This window comes from Mus caroli, unplaced genomic scaffold (genome assembly GCF_978045245.1).
Source record: "Mus caroli unplaced genomic scaffold, Mus_caroli_1 scaffold_1, whole genome shotgun sequence".
Lineage (NCBI taxonomy): Eukaryota > Metazoa > Chordata > Mammalia > Rodentia > Muridae > Mus > Mus caroli.
In genome coordinates, this window is record NW_028227256.1 from 37,949,775 (window position 1) to 37,975,925 (window position 26,151).

General features: G+C 41.2%; 1 long non-coding RNA gene across 1 annotated transcript; it reads right to left on the reverse strand.

The window, feature by feature from the left end:
- Nucleotides 1-19,242: 19,242 nt before the first annotated feature.
- LOC110310413 (uncharacterized) lies at nt 19,243-25,568 on the reverse strand. Its single transcript, XR_002379859.1, has 3 exons — nt 25,489-25,568; nt 21,515-21,714; nt 19,243-19,306 (listed from the first exon to the last, which is right to left on the reverse strand). It is a non-coding gene; the product is annotated as an uncharacterized LOC110310413 (long non-coding RNA).
- Between the last annotated feature and the right edge of the window lie 583 nt (nt 25,569-26,151).

The window sequence follows — 26,151 nt, forward strand, 5'->3', positions numbered from 1 at the left end:
AACCAAGTGCATTAAAGAGGCTTCCACAGAGGAGATGCCACACTGACACTGGCCAACCTTGTACCTGGGTCAGTCCTCACCACAGTGTTCAAAGCGATGGCTAAATCATGCCATATAATTAAAATTTTAATTAAAATTTTACATACATACAACACACTCACATGCCTTGGCAGTGGAATACATGTCCTTGGGTTCATTCCCTCGAACTCATCCAACTACGTAAGCCTTCCTGCGTCAACCTCTTTCAGAGGAGAGATGGCGAGCAGAGCTGTGTGATGGTCAGTTCTTCTTAGAACCCTGTGGATTTGGTGCATCCTCTATCTTCCCTGTCATACAGCCCTACCTGATCATTTCTGGGTGTTTGAGGATTTTTGGTTTTCCATTGTTGAAGATGACATTTAGCTTTTTGGTGCCCTTTCCAGGATTTGAGGAGCATTGAGGCAGCTTGGCAACAACTTCAAGTTGGACCAGACATGCCTAGAGGAGATGGACTACCCTCCAATACTTCTACGTCTGTTCCCTCGAAGTTGTTTCCACACATAGAGATTGGTTCCCACAGCACAAATCATATGGAGTCAGATGTAGAGCATACGATTCCTTGGCAGCACTGGAGGACTGACTGCGTTTGCATCAGACCTAAAGAACATACGTGGTGGAGATGCAACTAGAGGACCTGCCACTCACTGAAAACTCACGTGTGGGTCCTTCTGCTGGACACTTCGTTAACTCTTGTGATGGTTTTGTGGAAAAGGTTTCATTGGCTACATTTTGGATGCACTGAGGAGTTTATTACAGTGTCAGGTCCACAGTGTACCTACATTTTAGCTGAGTAACCCTATCTCTGCCTTAGAGAGGGGGAAAAAAAGACTCACAGACATTTAGCAATTTCTCCAAGGTTTCAAGAACAAACAGGATAAGGTATTCTGACTCAAAATCTATGTGTAGTTGTTTAAGTGGGTTTCTAGACTAGATAAGGTAATTTATCCATGATTGCAAAAACAAACAGAATAAGGTATTCTGACTCCAAATCTATGTGCAGTTGTTTAAGTGGGTTTCTAGAACAGACAAGGAAAGGGGTCTTACTGGTCATGTATAATTTTACTCTATTCCTCTTTCTCTGTTTTTCTAACACATTTAAAATTGTGCAACATAACAGAAAACAAAATACACACACACACACACACACACGTCCCTACTTTTAATACCAGAGCTCATACTACAAAACCAGCAACAGTGTGTAGGAACTTTATCATGATTCGAGGTCCACCCCACGTAAGGTTGACTGTCCAATGAGTACCCTGGCTTTTCTTTAGGGATTGCATGTTTCCATCAAAAAAAGAGTTTAATTTTGGTTGTGATAGGGGATATATATTAACGAGCAATGCAGAACTTATACCTTGATGTCTTATTTCTATGAAGAGGCAGCACATGAGAGCCATAGACAGTTACACATGAATTCATCCTTTTCATCACAGTTATCTTCGTCCTCCAGAACTGGCCCCTTTGAGCCATCCAGCTGCTGACACTGTGATTGCTTCCAACTGCTGGCCATTGCAAATAAGGCTTTCAATGCAGTGCCCTGGCTTTCTGATGCTTGGGGTTTTCAGGTCCTCTGAGCAAACACCTATCTATGGTTGTGAGCACTGGGCTGACAGTAAGTGCGAGCGCTTGGCTTTTGACAGAAGCTGACAAACTGTCTTGTTCAGTTGCTGAATTGCTTTACAGCCACATGAAATGTGAATGAGAGTTCCTGTCAGTTCCTGTCACTCCCCTGACTCACCGGTGTTTTGTGGGTGATGTTCTAGACTTTGGCCATGCTAATAGGTGTTTAGTATTAGCTCATTGTTTCAGCTTGGATTTCCCCAATACAGTACTCACAGTTTAATATAATTTATGTATTAATTATATGAGGATTTAATACAATGTATTTTAAACATATTCACCCTCCACCCAATCCTACCTCCTTCCCCTCCTTGTTTGTTTTGTTTTTCCCAATAACTCATTGAGTCTATTTTGTGCTGAAACGTACTTCTGGGCATAAAGATATCCACTGGAGTGTGTTCAACCCACCAGAGGCCATCGTCCCAAAGAAAATGGACTCTTCCTCCCTGAGAGCTGTCTCTGAGTTCAGAGCTCCTCAATTAACAGTGATTGCATTGATATTGTACACGTCTGGTGCAGGCAGCCAGAGGTCCTGCGACCTCCTGACCTGTTTGATTGCTATTACACCTGTATTAACACTGCTCTGATTACTGAATATTTTGAAGGCAAGCCAGCAGTATTCCTCTCCCCCAACCTATTTTATATTTATTTTTCTTGCCTTATTACATTAGTCAGTACAATATAAAAAAAAAAAAAAACAAAAACAAAAGCAAGAAGAGACATCCTTGCATTATCTGGGATCTTATCAGACGAGTTTTGAGTTTCTTTTTTTTTTTTTTAACTTTTCAATAAAATAGACTTACAAATAAACAAAAGTATCACATTATATTATTAAGTATGGCAGTAACTCTACATTTTTGTCAGTGTTAAAACGTCTAAGTTTTCTTCAGTTCCTAGTTTGCACAGCTTTTTCTTTTAAGTCACAAATGGGTGCAGGGTCTTGTCACCTGCTTTTAAAACTACCATGAGGAAAAAAAATCATGTTTTTTGTTTTGTTTTGTTTTGTTTTTATCGTAAGGATAACACAGTGTTCTAGATCTTTTAGAGTGGTGAACTGGCTATGAATACTTGGGATAATAAACTCACGCAGTTGGACTTTTTATATTAACTGATTACTTTTATACAGGATTAAACAACTGTGTTGATATTTTGCCAGGATATTTTTCTGAGTATATATCAATTATTCTTCCCTTATCACTCTATGTGCCTAGGCCATGCAGGGAGGCCCATGTTCATTTCTGTTTTTAGTCATTTCTGTCCTTTCATAATTATTCTTAGCTTGGTCAGGGATTATTGATCTTAGAGAATTTTTTTCAAAGAACTGGCGTTTTTATTGTTTGTTTGTTTGTTTTTTTATTTCATTATTTTTCTCTATTGAATTTACTGTTTTTAAATCAGTCAATTTCCTTCTAATTTATATTTCTTTTTTCTGCTTATTTATAATTTAATTTCTGCTGTCTACTCTTGTTTTCGAAGGTGAATGATTGGATGGCAGGCTACCTATTTTTCTGCTTCTCTAGTATAGGAATTCAATTCTGTGAATTCCCATCAAATGTTTATTTGTTACATTCCACTCCACATTCTGGCCAGTTGTGTTTTCCTGCCCCTGTAGCTGAACATACATTTTGTAACATACGGATGGAATGTTCTTCTTTGACTTCTGTGATGCTCTGTAGAGAGTGGTTCTAATGCATTGATCAGGAATCTGCATGTGAACACTAAAGTTCCTGTTCTCTGATTGGTTCTTTAAAACACATGTTTATTTTTTCTTTTATTTGTCTCTCATACATTCCATTTCTACCACAGTTTTCCCTCTCTTCACTTCTCCTAGTCCCTCCCCACACCTTCGCTTTCCCCCAATCCACTCTCACTATTTTCTTTTTTCCTTTCCCTTTTATTGGATATTTTCTTTATTTGCATTTCAAATATTACCTCTTTTCAGGTCTCCCCTCTGGAAACCCCCTATCCCATCCCCCTTCCCCTGATTCTATGAGGGTGCTCCTCCACCCATCCACACACTCCTGCCTTCATGCCCTGCCATTCCCCTACACTGGAGCATTGAACCCCCTTAGGCCCAAGGGCAGTTCCTCCCATGGATGTCCAACAAGGCCATCCTCTGCCACATATTCAGCCAGAACCATGGGTCCCTCCATTTGTATTCTTTGGTTGGTCATCAAGTCGCCAGGGGGTCTGGCTGGTTGACACTGTTGCTCTGCCCATGGGGCTGCAAATCTCCTTACCTCCTTTAGTCCCTTCTCCAACTCCTCCATCTGGGACCCCGAGCTCAGTCCAATGGTTGGTGCTCATTCCAATGTTTGGCTGCAAGCATTCACCTCTGTATTTGTCAGGCTCTGGTAGAGCCTTTCAGGAGATAGTCATATCAGGTTCCCATCAGTAAGAACTTCCAGGCATCCACAATAGCATCCGGGTTCGGCGACTGTATATGGTATCAATCCCCAGATGGTGCAGTCTCTGGTTGGCCTTTCCTTCAGTCTCTGCTCCACAAGTTGTCTCCATATTTTCTCTTGTGAGTATTTTGTTCCTCCTTGAGCTTCATATGGTCTGTGAATTGTATCTTGGGTATTCAGAACTTTTGAGCTAACATCCATTCATCAGTGAGTGCATACCATGTGTGTTCTTTGTGACTGGGTTAACTCACTCGGGATGATATTTGCAAGTTCCATCCATTTGTCTGTGAATTTCATTGTTTTTAATAGCTGAGTAGTATTCCATTGTGTAAATGTGCCACATTTTCTATACCCATTCATCTGTTGAGGGACGTCTGGATTGTTTCCAGCTTCTGGCTATTATGAATATGGCTGCTATGTGTCCTTATTACATGTTGGAGCATCTTCTGGGTATATGCCCAGGAGTGGTATAGCTGGGTCCTCAGGTAGTACTATGTCCAATTTTCTGAGGAATTGCCAGACTGATTTCCAGAGTGGTTGTACCAGTTTGCAATCCCACCATCAATGGAGTAGTGTTCCTCTTTCTCCACACCCTTATCAGCATCTGGTGTCACCTGAGTTTTTGATCTTAGTCATTCTGACTGGTGTGAGGTGGACTCTCAGGGTTGCTTTGATTTGCATTTCCCTGTTGACTAAGGATGTTGAACATCTGTTTAGGTGCTTCTCGGCTATTTGAGTTTCCTCAGTTGAGAATTCTCTGTTTAGCTCTATTCCCCATTTTTAAATAGGGTTATTTGGTTCTCTGAAGTCAAACTTCTCCATCTAGTGGAAAAAAAAGACAGCATTTTCAACAAGTGGTGCTGACTCAACTGGCAGTCAACATGTAGAAGATCCATTATTATCTCCTTGTACAAAGCTGAAGTCCAAGTGGATCAAAGACCTCCACATAAAACCAGATACACTGAATCTAACTGAAGAGAAAGGGGGGGAAAGTCTTGAACACATGGGCACAGGGGAAAATTTCCTGAACAGAACACCAGTGGCTTATGCTCTAAGGTCAAGAATCCACAAATGGGACCTCATAAAATTGTAAAGCTTCTGTAAGGCAAAGGACACTGTCATTAAGACAAAATGAAAACCAAGAGATGGGAAAAGATCTTTACCAATCCAAATCAGATAGAAGACTAATATCCAATATATACAAAGAACTCAAGAAATTAGACTCCTGGTTGGTTCTTTATCAATCAATAAAGATGCCAGTGGCGACTTCGAGGTTCCCAAGGCTGGCTAGGAGACTCAGGAGGAGGAAAAGGAATTTGGCTTGCTTCGGTGGGAGAGAGAGCCATGGGAGATCTCAGGTGGAGTGGCCATTGGCCACTTCTCTGATTGGGCCTGGGGTAGCAGGTGGGAGATTAGAAACATAACTAAGCAGAGGGCAGATTTATGTTGCTGAGCAAGGGAAAGTTAACCAAGCAACTAAGTCGAGAGCTGATTAAGAGTGTTGAACAAGGAATAAAGGGAAGGGCATGCTAGCCGCAGGAGGCTTGGAAGAGCCCAGACACTGAACTGTAAGGCAAGCTAAAAATGAGCTAGTGTGTGTGTGTGTGTGTGTGTGTGTGTCTTTTATCTGAGGATCCAAGGGAAGCAGGGTGGTTGCATGGTCTGCCTGGAGCTTAAAGCAGGGTAGTAGAAACAACACGCTATAATGCTTGAAATTTTTTTATTTAGTTTCCAGACATTTAGAGCTATTTCTGTAATTTTTGCTTATCTGATGAAGCCTTTATTCCTCTTTTAGCTTTGAAATAAAATTTCATGGGTACAAAATACTAGGTTGGTATGTATTTTTGCCTTTCCACATTATAAATACCTTACTCCATGTTGTTTTACTTTCCTGATCTCTGGAAAACTATATACAATTCTTACTTTTTTTCTTCTCTATTTATACTGTATTTTATTTTCTGTTGAATTCTTTCAAGTTCCTTTATTTTTGATTTTCTGAAGCTTTAGTATGCTTGCATGTATTTTTATGGTGGGCACACACCAACATTTATTGTGCATGTTGCTTCTTGTGTTCTGGGATCTATCCATCCATCTATCTGTGTATCTACCAATCTAGGTATCTATGTATGTATGTATGCATGCATGCATGTATCTATGTAAGTATGTATGTATGTATGTATGTTTTGCTTTTATAGTTCTTTCACAGTTCCAGGCTATATTTTAGCTTTTCTTTTTCTCTTTCATGTTCTGTCTTGGAACTTTCTTCTGTATGATCTTCAAGCTCTTGGATTCTTTCTCTAGCTACATTTATTTATTTATTTATTTATTTATTTATTTATTTCATTTGCAGTGTTTTGGGAACTAACCATTCTGTTTCATGGGTTTTTTTTAATAGAAATTTTACTTTTGTTTGCAACACTAGTCCATTCTCTTATACTGTCCACATTTCTCATTAACTTTCTCTGCACAGTCATCATGACGATTCAAATTCAATATTCAATATTCTTTCCATATCAAATTAGTTTTGATGTTCCTTTCATGGTTTTGATGGAATTCTTCACATTGTGGCTTTTTGTTAGTAGGTATGAAGAAGAAAGGTGTTTTCCCAGTGAGGAATACACTAATGGGATTGATTCTGGTCCAATCGTCCCCTCAATCCTTCCCTTTTTCCTTTCCCTTTCAGGACCATAAGAAGATGAGCGAAACCACCGGCATTATGAGAAATACCACAAAAAGTATGGCTGAGCACATCAGAATTTTACCTCTCAGTCTTGTGCAGCAGCAATAGCATCTGTTAGTTCCTCTCCCCTAGCACTACCTCAGTCTGTGCTCCCTGCTCTGCTAAGGAGTGATTCGTCAAACTATCTCTCTCTAATTTTGAGGGGAGTGGTTTTTCCCATCGCCCCATTTCTCTTACTGATCTAAAGAAAGTTTCTGAAGAACAAAAACAACAACAAAAATTACTTCTGCTTCTTACTTTTTATGGTGGGGTGGCAGCTCCTGATGTCTTTGCCTGCACCATCAGCTGGAGAACTGTTTTTAGTACACAAAGTTGTATGTGCTCCCACAAAACCCTTAGTCCTGGAAAAACGTAGTAATTTGTCATTGCATGAATGTTTCCTAATTCCCTAATCCATTTTGATGATCGTGGGCATTGACGTACTGTTCTTCCATATTTTCTGCTGTTGTGAATAGAGCTGCTGTATTTGTGTACTTGGTTCAAGGGTACGCTGAAACATCTCTGTGTTTAAATGCGTACAAATGGAATCCTGGGGCTAAGTTACAGATATTTTCAATTTCTATACATACTCCTAATTGATTGCAAATGTTGCAGTGCCACTTACACTTCGTCTGATAATATTTGAGAATCGGTCAGACCCAGACCATGTACTGTGGTAGTGCAGGGTAATTGTAATTAGCATTGAACTAAAATACTGCAAATCAAAGCAGTTGTGTGGTTTGGCTAACTGGAAGCCTATGTCAATTAGACTGGACTCTGACATGTATTGTTTGCGGACATCAGAGCTGTCTTGTGCCAGGGAAGTTGATTCCCTTAAAAGAGTGATAGGAACTTCACAGGAAGACTAGCAGAGTCAAGAAACATGTACCCTTGAAAGCTTTCAGAGACCTAACTACCAACCAGAGAATGCACATGCTGGCAAGGCCCCAGGCAACGTATTTAGCAGATGTGCAGCTTGGTCTTCATGTGAGTCCCCCAACAACTGGAACAGGGGCTGTCCCTAAAGCTGTTGCCTGACTGTGGAATCCATTCCATTAACTGGGCTCCCTTGCCTGGCCTCAGTGGGAGAGGATGTGCCTAACCCTTCAGAGACTTGATGGGCCAGGGTAAGGGGAGATCCCTCCTTTTCAGAAGAGAAGGGGAGTGGGGGAGGGAAGGGAGGGCTGTGTGTTGGGGGGGGACAGAAGGGAGGGCTGTGACTGGGATGTAAAATGAATAAATTAGTTAATTAATGGGAAGAAAGAGGAATGTTCTAGACTATGCCTGAATGAGCAGAGTTGAGTAGGGACACCATAGTTTAGAGACATTGGCAACGTTAACTTGAGTGAACTAATCCCAACCTCCCATCCTTGGCACATCACTAAAATCAGAAGGGATTTAGGGTGACTCATGGACACTGTCAACCTCGACCACATCTTGCTAGGGTAGAGATGTAGCCAGAGTGCAGAGGCAAGCCCAGCTGTTGTCCTGATAATGCGTGAGTTAGGTTCTCCTTGAACATGCTGAGTCCCTCCTACTTGTTAGTGGTGGTGGATTTATATTAGACAGTAGAAAAGGACAAAGTCTTGTCCAGTTTTGCCAAGCTTACGAAGAAACTACTGTGTATTGTTTGGGTATTTTGATTGTCTCCTAGCCCTGGTAAGATTGTCCGAAGCTTGCCAAGCCAGATGCCATGGAGACAAAGTCTTATCTACCTCCTTATACACCTGGTCCTTGAACATCAGCCAGATGCTTCCGAGATGCTGAGAACAATAGAGCTAATACTTTGCCAGGACATTCTGTGGTTGACCTCTTGTGACATACAAACTCTGTGTGGCCCGATAAAAAACAGAGGCTGTAGGAGAGAGAGAGAGAGAGAGAGAGAGAGAGAGAGAGAGAGAGAGAGAGACTGTTAATGTTGGTTATTAAAGGCACAAGCTTTACATCTGCCATTTAAGGTCCTTCTGAATTGAATTCCCTTTCTTCTTGGATATTACAGCTGATCTCCTTGGATCACAAATGGAACTTTTCTCACTCCTTTGAACTCTCACCTGAACAGACTCTCTCATTGTTCCTTTCTTTGTTGTTTTTGTTCTCCTGGACCAATTTGACTCATGGCCTGTGTGATGCTTGGCTCTGCCTGTTGCCAGGTTTCAGCTTAGCCCTTTCTGCTTTCCCAGGTCATGACCTCAAATTCAAGAATGACAACCAAGCACAGAGCCTGATGGTTTCCACTCATAGGTGACTGTGTGTTGTTTGTGACTCCTTACTAAGAATTGAACCTAAACCACCCTCCCAGCAAGGTTTGGGGAAGGACGTCACTTCTCATCTTGCCTAGAAGATACAGAATGGGTGACGATGTCTGAGGAAGGAGCGGGTCACTTCATCCTCCTGGCTTGTGAATTCGGTCATGGGTCACCTAGCAACAGGAATATGCTCTGAGGAGTGCAGCACTGGATAGTTTGTTATTGTGCTAACACCATTGCCAGTACAAATTATATGCCCATGATGGTAGGCGATGCAATCTTGTGGAAGCAAGAGGGGGCAGCTAGTCCCACTTGTACAGCTAGGACTGACTGCCTCTGTACAGCTTGGGACTGAAGCAGTCACAGACTGTTTTTTAGAAGAAATGGGTGTGCAGAATCCCAGGACTCCCCCAAGCAACAAACAACTTCCTCCACGCTGCCTTCACATCCACATTCAAATGCTGCTAGGGTTTTATAATGGTCTACAGAGTCACACAACACATAAGTGCCAGATAGGGCTTCTGGTTAAGATAGACATGTGTAAAGTGAGGCATTTGGTTGGGGGTGGGGGGTGGGGAATTTTCCCCCTCAAAATACTTTCCTGGGCTTAATAGCCAGAAAGTTGAAAGAAAAATAAAAGACTTTCCTTTTTTTTTTTAAAAGCAGTTTTTATACTGCTTTGAATACCCTGCAATAAGTCACCCCTCCCGGCATAGATGGCTATACAGCAGCACCCTATCAGTTGCTTTTGCTCCAGGAACAATTCCACTCACTGTTCTGGATACTGGGCTCAGGGTCATCCCAGGCCACTGGGAAGCTTGCAGGCCAGGTCTAGGCACAGTGGATTTGGCTGTCTCGCTGTAGTACCAGCTGGTTGTCTATGGTAGGAGAGAATTGAAAGAGTGTTTTACACCATGGAAATTGTCTTCCAGGCCCAGATGGACCGTTGCTGTTCTAGCTTTGACAGGCCAGGATAGATATATTCAGAAAGCCTTCCAGCTATTTAGTAACTCTTCCAAAACACTGTCAGCACCCATGCTAGCACGCAGGGAGTGGGAAGGAAGTCTAGGGAGGAAACTAAGCCTAGTTAGTATATATTTGCATAATTAGCTCCCAGTGAATGGATGTGTGCTTGGGGGAGGGAAGAGGTCTTTGTGGACACTAAAAACCAGACAGTGGTTGGAAACTCCCTGGGCTAGCCAGGCTTGACCCCCCCACACACACACAAACTCTGGTGTGTGGGTTTTTTTTTTTTTTTTTTTTTTGTATCCAGTTAAAAAGAGCAACATGCTCTGAAACCAACTCACCTGTGAGCCCAAAAGCTAAGTTTGGAACTCAGGCTTGGGGGATTAGCTCAGTTTTCCCCAGGGGAAAAGGGTCAGGTAGGATCTACCCAGAGCCTCCTGGAAGTTTGGGGAAGGGTGGTTGGATGGCAGCAGGTTCTGTCTGGTCATAATCCCCTATCTGGGATCAAAGATGTTCTACAAATACAAGTATTTAAACACCAGATTATAAAGATACTGTAGAATTTGTGGCAGCAGTGCCTTGCATTTAAATATAGCCGTGTGACTGTTAGCAAAATGATGTGGTTATGAGCTGACTATTAATATAGCTGTTTGCCTGAGACAGACTGGGAAGAGGAGAGAGACAGAAAAGAAGAGAAGGGAGAGAGGAAGAGTTGGAGAGGGAGAGATGAGGAGAGAGAGGTGGAGGAAGAGGAGAGAGAGAGCACTGGAGAGCAAGAGAGGCCAGGAGCGAACACTTCACCTGAGTTTTGAAAGCTCATTTATTTTTAGGTGACATATGCCCCCCTTTTAGGGCTAGACTGCATATTTTTGGTTCAAAACTTCTTTAATTAAACCTTTCAAGAATGATAAAAATTGATCAGGCAGGAAAGGGGGAGGAAGCACAAGGATAAATGGCCCCTCTAGGCTACCTCTCCTAACAATCTATGACACTCACCAAAGAGGTGGCAGGATTTACTACTATGCCAGATACCTCCCTCATTTAAAGCATCATACACCACACACTCTCTTACACACACTTGTGTGTGTGTGTGTGTTCAGGCCTCCTAGACATCAGTGGGTTGCCAAGGAGGGGTCAAAATTCTTGGTATTAAATTCAGTCTCTGTGCCTGATTAATGAACACCTTGGGCGTTGTTAGTGTGCTCAGGTGCCTGGATAATGTATACCTTAAAAATTAACTGTAAATTCATCTAGCTCCTTAAAAGTACCTTTGGACACACTGAGAATGTCAGTTCTGGGGATAGTTGGGTTGCTTCTGGCCTCATACAGTCCTGCCAACGTGCCCATGGTGACAGGTTCTGGAGATATGGGTACACACTTTGCAAAGTAGTACATCTCATGTTGACTGTGAAACCCCAGGTGGCTATTGGCCAGCTTTACGTGAAGAAGATGGAAATATCTTCTTTCCTTCATCTTTTTTTCTATCACATTCTTTACCTAACAGGCCAGGATGCATTCGAATTTGACCAAAATATTTGTTTGAAAAAAAGAAAATGTTGGAATCAGATTTTCTTTTAGAACAAAAACTAGGCAGCCTAATGGGGCTGCTCTGAAGACCCAGAGGACAATGAGATGATCTTAGTGTGGTTTAAGCCAATGGTGTTCTAGTAGTTTCTCCAAAATAACCCAAAATGATGTTTCCTTTGTCCCTGCAACAGTGAATTACTGTATCAAGTATCTAAGTCCACTCATAATTTCCTTTGGTGCTAGGAAGGCTATGTGCAGTGGGCAAGCCCTGAGTGTATTGTAGGGACACGGTGGGCAACACAGACATCTGCCCAGTTCACTATGTCCAAACGTTTTGACCACTCAAATATGATTGTGCCCTAGCAGAAAGCCACACCTTGAAGGATTTGTACTTCATAAGACTTTTTCACGGTTAAATTTTTTTTCCCCTCACATGATTCCCCAAATGAAATTTCCAAATGTAGGCATTTCCGAAAGGTGTATGTTCTCTGAAATCCCTTATGTGTAGACTTCCTCATTGACAGTTTCGGTTTTGTCTGTACCAGCTTTCGGCTTTCTTTAGCTAAATGTCTCCTTGAGTTTCACTATTCCTGTGAAATTTCATGTGAGTTATGCAACATGCTCTACAGAGAAAGGTCCTTACGTCTAATCTGCCTTAATTGCTTCATAAGGAACACAGAAGCCAACACATACATGTATGTGTGGAGTGCGTAGAGTTTCTCTCAGCTCTTGGGCCATTTTTCAGGGACCCTCTACCCAAAATACCAAAACTGATGTTCCATTTTGCTTTTAATTAAAAGAAAACCGCTGAGCACTTGAAGATGTGTCTCTCTTCTGCCACACAAGATGGCACTCAGCTTTATTGTTCCGTTTCCTGTTCCCTTTCTTCCTTTGCATGTTCCTGGCTACTCTGACTTCAAGTTCATCAAATGAAGCAGTGTGTTCTTCACAGAGCCATGCTTTCTACAAAGTATTTTTCAGATGAAAATGTTTTTTAGAGTCTATGGCAGAACAAAGCAATCTCATATTTGGTTTTGGCTTATGCTCTCTATACAATAATTGCCAGAGCAGAGCTGGGATTTCCTTTTCTCATTATTGAAGCCTGAAGCTCTGACCATAATGAGTTCCACTGGCCTGCTACAGAGCCACTGGTCCTCCAATCTCCTGAATCCTTGGTTAGAGCTTACAGACTGTCCATGAGCAGCTTCTAGATGAAGGACACACGGAGGAAAAGGCTGTGGTTGTGCTTGCCAAAGGCTATGTCCTGAGTCTGAGACAGAGTGATGCCATTTTAGTTAAGAAAGAAAGAAAGAAAGAAAGAAAGAAAGAAAGAAAGAAAGAAAGAAAGAAAGAAAGAAAGAGTCACACTGTTCTCAAGGTGTTCCCAAACCCCAGTCTCATGATAATTCAGGTTTCTCATTTTTTTTTTAACATGCAATTACATTTTTACCTGACAGATTCTTTATGCTTTCTTCCAACTCAATTTTAAGTCATAACTAAATTTGGCAGTGTTCATCAATCAGAAAGAGGCAAACCAAGTAAGTGAATACTCTCCATCCAAACGAGTTGCTTGGCAGGTTGAGAGGAAATGGGGAAAGCAGAGTTCTAGCGATGTTCAGAAAACGGGTGTTTGTGACTAGTTCCACAGATATGTTTGAACAGTTAACATGTGTGACACTCTGTTCTCTATTCCTCTTTTACTATAATAAAACAACTAAGGACATTCGTTTAGAAAGACTAAAAGTTCATATTGGATTTGGAGTTTCTGTCTAAGGTTGATTGTCTTCTTTGTTCTATGTCTGTGGTGAGGCAGCCCAGCACAGCAGGGATGTACCTTAAGGAAAACCACTTCTTTTACCATCTGGAAGCCAAAGAAGAACAAGGCAAGAGGGGTGTCTTAGATAGGGTTTTACTGCTGTGAGAAGACACCATGACCAAGGCAACTCTTATAAGGACAACATTTCATTGGGGCTGGATCACAGGTTCTGAGGTTCAGTTCAGTATCATCAAGGCAGGAGCATGGCAGCATCCAGGCAGGCATGGTGCAGGAGGAGTTGAGAGTTCTACATCTTCATCTGAAGAAGGCTAGTGGAAGGCTAGCTTCCAGGTAGCTAGGATAAGGGTCTTAAAGCCCATCCCCACAGTGACACACCTACTCCAACAGGGCCATACCTTCTAATAGTGCCACTCCCTGGGCCAAGCAAATATAAACCATCACAGGGGCTGGAGAGATGGCTCAGTGGTTAAGAATGCTGCTCTGCCAGTGGACCCAGGTTCAATTCCCAGCACCAACATGGTGACTTACAACTGTTTGTAACTCCAGTTCCTGGGGAGCTGGTGCCTTAATCTTGCCTCTGAGTGTACCATAGCAGCACATGGAGCACGGGAATAAATGCAGGAAAAACTAAATATATAAAATAAATAAATAATAATACATAAAAGGACAAGAGGCTAGGCCACCTGCGTTCCATTCATTGGTACTTCTTAATGACTTAAAGACATTCATTAGGTTTCATCTTTTAAAAGCCCACCACCTCCCATTAAGTCCCTCCTTGGTATACAAAGTTTTAAGACATGTACCTCTAAAGTTCAGCACTTGGGGCCACGTTCAGGGTAGCTCACATTAATAAGCCCAAAAGTTGGAGCTGGAGGCAGAAGAATTACAAAGTATAAGATCATGCTTGACCACATCATGAATTGTAAGCTACAGTGCGAGACAAGGTGTCAAATACACAGGAAAAGTAAAGCATTGTTGGGGAATTCACCAGAGTACAAGACTGATAGGAGGGCTGGTTTCCTGAATGTGCTGGAGCCAGCTTGAAGCCAGGTTATGACCCTCGGTAGGTAGGTACATCTAAACTCCTCCCTAGTTATTGTTCAGTCAGGTCAATGGCATATATTTATTTTTTTTTATTATTTTGAAATAATATCAGTTTTCTCTTTCTCTTTCTACCCTCTAAACCCTGCCACATACCTTTCTTTTTTTTCTCTTTCAAATTTAAGGCTTATGTTTTCAATAATTGTTATTATGTACAAATTTGTACACACACACACAAGTACAACTTGCTCAGCCTGTATAATGTTATGTATATGTGTATATTTTCAAAGCTAGCCATATGGTATTGGATAACCAGTTGGTGGGCTCGTCTCCGGAGATTAGTTCTCATCGTTTCAGCATTCCTTAGTTGCCTGTGGTTCTTTGTGCAGGCTTGAGGCCTCCTGAGCTTTCCCCAGCCCCCACCCCCATCCACTTTGGCCTGTCTACTGTTGTTATCCTGTTCAGCTCAAGGAGTCAATGACATTTGTGAGACTTCATGAATGTCTGAAGTTACTGAGAGATGCAGTCTCACAGCAAACTCCCTATTCTCCTGGCTCTTTCTTACAATTATCATGCCTCTTCTTCAATAATGCAAACTTTATAACACAGCAGTCAGCAAATTCTATGGGTCTGGTTGTTAATTCTCACATCCAGGGAACTGGTTAGTAAGCATTTGTTAGTACACTGACACCCACATGCCCTCTCCCCCTCAGATGGGGAAGGGGGTGTTGTAAGAAAAGACGAACATTAAATAGTGTAGCGACTGTCCTCTAAAGAATAAAATGTGGAAGGAGAATGGACCATGTGCTGAGATGCTCCAAGCTTGCATTTGTTCATTCTAGTCAGTAACTTTTAAGGCTGCAGCTTGATTCCAAAGCCTTGGCATTGTGGGTCGAGCGAGACAGGAGACCTGGCTTCTGTGTTTGGGTGACTTTTTGCAGATCATGAACCTTTATGCGCTTCTGTGTGCTCACTGATTCCACAGCCAAAAGGAACCAGATGGTCTCTGAGATAACTCTCTGCTCTGTGCTTGTCTCTGGATCTTTTTAAGTTTATCAATTAAATGAAGTTTGGCCAGTTAGGTAAAAAAGAGGTACTTAAGGACAAATCAAATGCTTAGAAAGAATAACACTCCTTACCAATCCGTGGAAGGCTTCGCACATCTCCCCGAAATTAAGAAAGAACACTGTTGATTTCATCAGGATCGTGTAGAGTTTGCTAGCTGACCTGAATTGAGAGAGCATTGACCTTCCTGCAATATTCGCACAAACAGTTGCGGAACAGCCAAGCTGTGCACTACAGCAGGAGACCCACTCCTGTGAAAACATACCTTTTAAATATAACTCAGGACTTGAAGAATAGAGAACCAGAGTTTTCATGGGAGCACAAGATCCTGTGGCTTCTACAACCCTCCAAGATCTCCTTTTGTTGCTGCATCCATCACAGCCCAGTGCCAATCAAACATTCCGATGATCTGAGAACCAATGTCCTCCGCTCTTGCATAGATGCCCCTCCTACTGCAGATGAAGGACATGCGGCAAGTACGGTGACTGGAGAGGCATATGTTCAGGGAGGAACATGGCGCGGACAAGAGACAGAATCTGAGCTTGGCCCAAGTTTTGAGTTCTACCTTTGGCTGCTTACCAGCTGTTATTTACTAGTTTATAGTTTAATTACTGTGACCTTTGAGATTCTCATTTGTTTGTTTATTTGTTTATGTATTTATTTATTTTGAGTTTGTTTTTTCACCAATATAATGGGTAGAAGACCTATTATCTCCAGGACTTCCCTATGACTTGTACTGTAGCAACGCACCTGTACAGAGTGCAATTTGCCATCTTCATGCATATTGCAATACCTTTTTCACCAGTAAGGAGAAAAGCATCCCTTGGGAGGACTTTACCTTTCTGACCACATATATGCATTGGATGCCATTAAGATCAATTTCTGGGTGAAAACTGTATTGCCAAATTCCTAAGATGGAAACATACTATACTATATTCCATATATGATAGAGCACATAGCCATCTTCCCACAGCAATATACAGAGAGGAAACATAAAATAAGATTAGCAGGGCAGGCCCAACTTTAGACTGAAGGGATATTTCCAACCTGGAATAATTATAGTTTAGATGCTGAACTCTAAACAAACATGCTTCCAGTAATGGAAAAGAGCCCCGTGGGTGTCTGGATGCAGAGAGCCTTGCCTTTGCTACTTTGGAGAGCTCTGCTTGGCGAAATGAAAGAGCAATAAAAAAGAAACACACATCTGAAAACTGTCTTCGTTCCACCTTGCTATCCGTCTTCCTTTTTTGTCCAGAAGCATATTGTGGCTGCGTGCTCTCCTGTTCAGTATCGGGGAAAGCCTTTATGGGACATTAAATTTCAAAGCTACAGGTGGTCCGCAAGTGCCACACTTCAAAGACGGTTTTGATGAAATGCAACAATGTTTGTGTAATACAGACCCTGGATCTTTGAACGCTTCCTGTTCAACTCACCCCGCAAAGGTTCAATTAGGAAACATCAGAAGACACAGAGCCTGGAGACGCTACCATCTGTCACTCAAGCTCGTCTTTTCGAATATCTTTTATGCCAACCTGGGAACAACAATTTATGTTGAGGAGGCAATAATCGTAACTCAAAAACCACTTTCAAAAAGGCAGTGCCCTTTTCTAGTGAGTGGGATGTGGGCCCACGTAGGTGCTCCTTGAAGCGAGTGTTTGAGCACTGGCAGCTTTCTGATTCCTTGTCGTGTTAGGACACGTCTCACTATTGATAACTTGTGCTTACTGCCAACAAAAAGATTCTAGCCCAAGAGGCCCTGCGTTCTGCGGGCCTTTGTATCAACGATGAGCATATTTCTCTGCTGAATCCTGTGGTTTTTGCCTTCAGTGAAAGAAAAACTGATCCTAACAGTTTTAAACTTGTTAATTCAAGCCATATGTCAGAAAGCCAGTCTCCATATGGTGCCACACCACCTTATATTTACAGGGGCTGCTTTTCAAAACATTATTCTAAAGCTATATCTGCCCTAAAGTTAATACGTTGCATCCTGCGTTATGGAGCACTGTTTGTACAATGTTCCGGGCTTCACAATCGCTTGCTGATGGAGCAGAAACACGCCGAATATTAACACTAATTTCTGCTTGTTTTATTGGCAAAAATGTGCTAATCAAGGGAGGGGAGATGTATGTTGAAGGGAGAATGGTTTGCCAGTTGTCTGTTGCCAAATACCGCAAAAAATAAAAGAGGAAACAGAGCAAGGGAGAGCATAAATAACCTCCTTGATTGTACACGCGACTGGGACGCTTCAGAGCGAAGTGCCCACGTTAGAAATGCAGTAGCGCCTAAGCGTCAGGATAGCTTTCTGTATTTGCTTTTAAGGAACGAGAGGAGGGGAGAGAGGAGTCTCGTGGTAGAAAAATCGGACGGGTGGAGCACAAGCCTTGGCTCCAGGTCCCCTTCTTTTAAATGGGAATTGTCTAGTCTGCGATCTTTGGAACCTGGGATATTAGAGAAGATTATTCTCCAAGACACTAAGTTCGCTTTCCCAAATACCTATGAGTTGACTACAGATAGGTTAGGACACAGTTACCTCCCAACAGGTTTGTTCGATCTGCAGCGTCCAAGCAGGCAGGGTTTTGATTTGCTCTCAAATGTTTAAACACAACTGGCACTGTATAGAGAGGGTCCTGTGCCTGAAACATGATCTCTCTCTCTCTCTCTCTTCCTTTCTTTTCTTTTCTTCTCTCTCTCTCTCTTTCTTTCTTTCTGTCTTTCTTTCCTTCTTCCTTCCTTCCTTCCTTCTCTGTTTGTATGTTTGTTTGTTTCTTTCTTTGCCTCTTTGTTACATTGTTTCTTTCTTTGCTTCTTTTTCCCTTCTTTCTTTTAACATCAGAAAAACAAGTGATTTTCTTATATCTGATTCCTGGTAGGAATTTAAAATTTCATTCTTGCTGTAGAAGCTCTTACAGAATTCATTGGCAAGAGTTTCTCCTGCGTGAAGGAGGCTCCTTGGCTTAGCCGCTTGCTCTTCTTTCTCTTGTTAATTCATTATACCCATCCCAGAATCAATTTTTGACTTTGTATTTGTATCTCACCCCCTCCGTTTATTTGTATACTGATTCTTAGGTAACTATTTATAACCCTAGATTCTTTCTTTTTCTCCCCCCATCTCCTTTATCATTATTTTTTCTTAGAAAATTTGAAAATGGCATAAGTTTTTTTTTCTTTGAAATGTATGAAATGATTCCAAGGGAGTTTCTAAATTGTAAACAACATGCTGGTTATAAATACTACATTGTAGGAAATAGACTTTCCATGATGAGGAAAGGTTTTCCGACACATAGATACCAACGCATAAGCAATTGAACCAGGAAGAAAAATACCTGGAGGTGTGCCATTTTCCTAAGTCCTCAACCACAGGAGTCTATATCAGCTTTCCTAGTCTATGTTGGGGACAGAGACAATGGCTGCCAGACACAGCCCTTCTGATTTCTGTGATACTTCAGCTCTTAAAAGTAAAACTTGATTTTCTGGAATTAACAACATATTCATGAATGAAATGGCTCACGGATTAGAGACTAAAACCAAACAATCCGTTCACAAGCTTCCCAGTTAATACAAGCCTCCAGCCAATCAAGCAGTCACTACTCACAATTCCCCTCGCTAATGACTGTGGCTGGGGCGTTAGCAGAGCTGGGAGGAGAAGGTTGTATCTTTCTCTTTGCATATGCCGAGGAGAGGAAAGGGAACTCGGCCCAGTTTATTAATTCCAAACCGATGCAAAAGATTAAAGCTTTCTGCAGACTGTTAAGCATGGCTAAGCCTCAGTAAATCACTACATTTTTACACTGCCTTGCTGTTTGCACACACATGCAGAGACTTTCAGTGCCAGAATGACGTTGGTCATCAGCTTAACGTAGGAAAGATGTCCCTTCGCATCACATGAATTCTTGTCCTGTGGAACGAATGGAAAGATTTTCCTTCAGACCAGGTTCCTTCCTGGCAAAGTGCTTGATGGTTAATTCATTTTTAACATGGAAATCAATTTTTTGTTCAGTGGTCATTTATAGTCAGATCTTAACCCCATTGTCTTGTTTTTCCCTTCACCATTCTTTCTTCTTTCAGCCCCTTACACCCCTCCAGTCCTGGAAATGATGTTCTAACTTAGCCCAATGTCTGAAACATAGAGCACCTTATGATTAATGGCTAGGACAATTGGCACATAAGATTCTTTCAAACTAGGAACCACTGAGCCACCTATGCAAGCCAGTTTTGTTCTTCAAAAAATGAGATGTCCGTGTATAGTTTAAGAATGTTAAAAGGGGGCTGGAGAAATGGCTCAGCAGTTAACAGTGCTTGCTGCCCTGGCAGGGGATGAGTTTCATTCCTAGCACCTAAATGGTATCTTACAACCATGTATGACCCCAGTTACTCTGGGATGTGCTGCCATCTACTAGCCTCCTCAGGCACTGCACACACATAATACACAAACACACATGCACAAAAAGACAGGAGGCAAGCACTCATAACAGAAAATTAAATACAACTTTTAAATAACAGGGACGCAGTATATAAAGCCCCATCATTGCATATTTCTGCTCTGCTGCTCAGAGAAGCATCCAGTGCTGCCTCTGGACTGCCTAAATGATGTCTGGTTCCTAACCCAAGCTCCCCAATCCAGCACAGGTATGGTACTTATTAGCTAACCCTATCACAGACCTTATGAAGATGGTGGCAGCTGACCAACTTCCTTAAAGAGCGAGCTGGAGGCTGGTTATTAAATCACCGTCCACCCAGCTGACTCACCTTGGGTGTGTTATTTGACAATCAGCAGTGATCTGATGAGATCAGCCCACCCATTAGGCTGCAATTTCTCATACATAGTTAACACTGAGGAATGCACGTAAATGCATTGTAAATAGCATTTAAAACAAAACGAAGGTGATTGGAAAGACCCTTCCTATGTTGGAATATCTCCATCAATGTTCACATTTTATTCGCTTATAATAAGGATAATAAAATATTTTCAAACCTTTAAAACGTTAACTAAATGACAGGTTTCCACTGAAACTCAGAAAAAGAAAAGTAACATGATAAGAAAATTTAAATCTTCCTCACTTCATTATTGTTGCCTGTTAATATTGTAACATTTAACCATGTACAAATGAGCATGGCCAGGCAGGGCTTTGTGTTCAAAGCCATATGGCTTAAGCTTGTGGTGTTTTTGAAATAACCATACAACATCACAGTACTGAATAAAACTTCTGTTTTTCCTGAAATACCAATATTGTGTGTAGTTACCCTAATCATTTCAGTTTCTAGTATAGGAAGCATGCTATATATTTTTAAGTTGGGAACTGAAACATGTTGGTCCAACATATATATAACATAGCTGAAAGGGAAATATAGTTGCAAATTTTGTTACGTTTTTTGATCATTTGTCTTTTGTGAGTTCCTAGCCTTTGAATATATATATACATAATATCTATAAATAATATATAATATTATATATATCAAAGGCTAGGAACAGAGAACAGTGATGTATATGTATATATATATATAATCATATATATCATACATTGTACATACACATGTATATGAAGCCAAATGTCTGCTTTCTTTGGATAAAGTGTGTTAATCTGACTGAAATCTGGTGAAATGGAAATGCTAGGAACCTTCTGCAGACACTCCGTGGCCACCCAGCAGCCATTTTGATCTCCTCAGTCCAGTCCTGTTGTAGAAATGGAACATAAGATCTGATAGACACTTACCTAACTGACATCGTTTGCAGTCAATACCGTCTTGGCTGTGACAGAGAGGGATCCTGAATTCATTCAGTTTCCTTAATCTCTTTCCTATTGGCTGGTGACATAGGAACTTAGGATATATATGGCCAATATAATTAGTTTGGGCTCAAAAAAAAGTGGGGGTGAGTTGAACTGTAGAAAAGGCTGGGTCAGTAGATGGGCATGAGGACCAAGCTTTCCTTTCTGGAGGAAACTATCAAACACCTTGCAGAAACCCCTTTTGCTGTTTGGTCTCCCGGAAAGCTTTACCTTTCCTCTGGGTGGGATTTTGAACACTCCACTATCCCATGCTTTGCCATACTATGTATGCCATTCTCTGATGGCATAAAAGGACAGCACAGCTCCTCAGTTCTTACCTTCCCATGGGCTTCTTGTCCTGGTGAGATGTGAGCTCCTGGCTGGCTAGCTCATCTTCCCTGGTTTCTTGTGAAATTGGGAGCCAAATGTAGTCTGTCACTGGAATCATGGCATTGTGCTGTCTGGGACAGGAGGAGGCTGCCCCTCCATAGTTTATGCTGTGTTCCTGCTATGCCATGCTCTCCCCAAAAATTGGCTGCTGGAAAGAACATCACGTTTATAGTCCTATCTTCTATATTAAAATGTGTTATTCTGAATTTTCAGTGAGACTTCCTGAGTTAATCTTAATTTAGTTTATTAGTAGAAAATACTTTTGTCACACACACACACACAAAAAAAACCCTCTAGAGAATCACAAGTACATATTACAAAGCTTCTGATGGACAGAAGGGTCTGTGTCAAACTTTTGTCAAATTTTATCAACTGAATGTCTTTCTTTTAAGCCCACATGTCTGGATGTTCCCCAAATCTTCATGCCTGCTGGGGTAATCCTGTCCTTTCAATATTAAGTGAGAATGCTCAACACATATCCCATATGTGGTAGAAAGAATGTTTTCCAGGCTAGGGTTGGTTCTGTTACATTTGATCCAGCACCTCGAGGCTGGTATTTGTCTTTTATCTCTTGATAATCTTCCTGTTCGTCCTGATTGTAACTCCTTTGTGGAAAATGCTTCTCCTCTTGCTTGATTATATTTATCAACACACAGGAGCTATTCGCTCAGGCTCTTAGCTCTCTGCCTCTCTGCCTCTTCCTCTCCTGTCCCCCATTAGAAAGTGTCTTTCAGTGTCACCCAAGCCTTGAACCCCTGGATGAGGCTCAATAGTCCCTTTCTCCCTGGCCTTCCATGTAGCTGGGACTTCAAGGGCCTTTCAATATAAACTTAATATTTATTTATCCCTTATTTGCTTTGCTCATTTGTTTGCTTGTTCGATTGCTTTGTGCATATCAGTAGCTTTTGACTGCATGTAAGTCTATGCATCAAGCATGTCCTTGATACCCAAGGAAGACAGAAGAGAAGAGCAGATCTCCTGGGGTGACCTATTTCATGTGTGCTGGGAATCAAACCTCTGAAAGAGCAGTCAGTGTTCTTTCTTACCTGCTGAGCTGTCTCTCCAGGTCTTTAACATAAAAGTTTAAAGTTTTAAAGTTCCAATCAGGTGGAGAAGAAGGATGCTGGGACTGGGACGCATGTGTGTGTGTGTGTGTGTGTGTGTGTGTGTGTGTGTGAAATGAAACAAATATGCAAAGTTCCTAACACCAGGTGTAAAAACGGGTGTCTTGCTTTTCTTACGACAAAATCGTGGTGAAAACTGGTTTGAAAGACTTGGGCTTCAATTTGAAGCTTTACTTCTTGCCAGAGACTGCTAAGATATCGTCTCTATATTAACTTTAATACAATGGCGCCCACAGCAGGATGCTTAACACAGGGTGGTGGAAAAGACCAAAGGAGATACTGCATTGATTATATAGCTGTGCTATTCTCTGTGAACACTGGGATGAGAATAGTGTACATTTTGTGTCTCTCTCTCCTCATCCTCCCTTGGCAGGTGCGCATGTGGCAGCAGTCCATCCCCTGTGTTAGGTTGGGGCGTCTGAAAATGTCAGTAAAAGTGAAAATTTAGGTTCATGCCTTGTGTGATTAAAATGGAGCTGTGCTCAGTGTCAAGAGTTTGGCTCGATTTGATTTCTTCTTTGGATTACAAGTTACCTCTGAGACTTGTGTGTTTTAGGAGCTGGTCTGGCAAGTGTTTGTGTCTGACCTGAGTGATCACTTCTTTGGACCTTAAAGGTCTTTGCACAGAAAGACATGTTTAGTTCTTTACTGATCATTTCTTAAATGCCAAGATTCCGTGTGATATAGCAGCATGCTTTCTTGTTTGGGGGTCAAAATCTGGTCTTCCTTTAGGAATTGGAAACTTTAATGTCCTTCAGCGAACCTAAACTTTTATAGTTTAGGAAAGTTTATATTTTTTATATTTAGAAGAGAAGGTCTAAAGATAAAACTTTTCCTCTAGGAAGGGTTTATTTACCACTGGACACGGAAGTCAGAGCAAGCCTTCAAACATTCCTGTTCTGTTTTGGGTAAGGACATAGGCCCATTTGAAGATCAAGATCAGTCATCTCTACCTCTGGAGGAATGGCCAGATTTCTAGTTGTATTTATATGGACTATTTCAATACAAAATCTTTATATATTTTCAAGGAAAAAACAAAATGTCATTCCTTCTACATAGGGGAAGTGACATTTTTGAAAATCATTGACATTTTTCTACATCCAGGGCTATTTCAAGCAGTGGCATTATTAAATTAATTCAACAGAAATAGAAAAATCGCCCACAGAGTATGCAGCCAAATAAGAAGTCTAAATGTGCAAATAGGATCAACTGCTGAAGAATTCGCTTGTTCAGAATTATGCTTAATTACGTGACAGCGAGCCTCCCGGAGCAAGTCGTGGAGAGTAAGAACAGGCTTGGAGAGGAACTCACACACTGTATTTAAGTTCCCTTTATATTTTTATACGGAAAAATTGAGATAAGTTCTGAATAGATATATTACTAAAAATAAGCCAAGAATGGATGTCGTGTATGGAACAGGCAAGAATGCACGTCTGATTCTCAAAGAGTGCTGTCTACGGATTATAGGCACACAGAAGATTTTTGTGGTTTGTTTTTGAGATTTTTCCTTCTTGGTAATCTTAAAAGTCTTAAATCTTATGTACTATTAAGTCTGGATGTGTTAAAGAGGATTTAAGGAGAGGAGATGGTGACTACAGTTGTCCTATTTAGCTTTACTTCATATAAACTAAAGGGAACTTGACTTTATAAACATTTAACATAAAACTATCTCCTACATCCTATACTCTTCCACAATCTGATTATCAGCTGCCCAGGGCCTTATCCCTCAGCATTACTCTGACCCAAACCCAGTAGCATCAACACCATTTCCAACACCCTAGATGCTACTTCTTCAGTTCCAGTATCTTGGGGGGAGATCTGAGGATTTATGTAAAAGATTAGGGGTGGTGGGTATTGGGGGGCTCAGAACAGTGGTTCTGTATTTCCAATGTGAAAATGACTCACTGATCTATTTTAAGCATGATAGGAGGATAATGCACTCCACATTGAGTGTGCATGCTCTGTAGGTCAAGAGCAGAATCTACAGTAAGTAAATAAATTGTATTATTTAATACATTCCCAAATCACAAGTGCTCAGTAGGAATTAAATCAAATAGTTCCCTACGGAAATATATAGCATGTCATTCCAATGATAAATAGATCTGTGAAATAATTAAAGTATAAGAAATGTGTTTTGTAAAATAATGGTTTTTTTAGTCTGAGTCTTATTTATTAAAAGTTGTGTTTGAGAATAATTGACTGGTATGCTGTCACAAAAAGATACACTATTCACTGATTGATACCAATTCAGAAGCAGCTTGTGTCTGAATGCCTGATCACCATGAATACTGTACAGAGGGCTGTGTCACAGTAAGGTACCAAGTATCCACACTGCTGCACTGGACACTCCATTGACATCAGGAAATAGTAACTAAAATATTTTCCTCTGTCTCTGTCTAGTGGCTTTGTGGCACCCCCTTTGATCTATACCAGTGATTGTAGTAATAAACTACTCTTCATGCCTCTGGCTTTATATTATAGGTGTTATTTATAGAGCTTTGGGGAATATTGGGAACTGGTAACCAGACCCATCATCGATAGTTATTGATACTATTTTCTCTGTGTTCCCGTTTATCCACTGCACTCAGCTGCAAAACTTAGAGAAAAATACAGCAACCAGCAGTTCAATTCATAGCTAGAAATGTGTCCTTGTTTGCATATAATCCTAAAGAAAAGCAAAGGACACATATGGATTGTTAGCGAAGAATAAAATCTCCAGTTTGGGAGTTGAGTTACTACTTAAATCAATGTTTCATAATCTTGTTAGGTAAGTTTCTCTAAGTCCCAGCAGATCATACCTTCACATCCCTGTAGATACTCAACTTTATCAGCATTGATGTTCACTGCCTTCTGTGAGCCTGGCTTCAAGGCAGATGGAGCCTAGGGGACTCATGTCACCTAAGCAGGCATGAGAGAAGGTGGGTCAGTGATATTGTTACATTAGCACATTCTTACCTTAACCACTAAAGATGGTTTCTAAACGAGGCCTATAGTATTCAACTCTCTACATGACAATGTGCTATGATAAAATTAGAAAAAAAAATCTCTTATATCCTAAGAGACTGGAACTTTTGCTGGGCCTCAGAGCTAGAGGTAATAATATACCTTGAGGTGACTTTAGAAGGAAGATTGCTATAGCACTGTGGACTTAGCCTGTTCAGTCAACCTGCTTTTGAGAGCATAATGTAACACTCAACCTTAGTTGCCCAGGATTTACTTTGTAATCAACTTTTGCAAGCTAAGAGAACCATAGCTGTGACCTTAAACTAAATGCTCTTCCCTGTCTCTGACCCAGAACAACAAATTTGTATCATTTGCTGAATGCGGCAAAGACAGAGACTAAACACAGCTTTCTAAAATGAAATTCCACCATAAGTATTGAACACAACATTTGGATATGACTGATAAACAATGATGTTTGCAATACTGCTTGTTATATGGGTCAGTTGGGATCAGCTGGA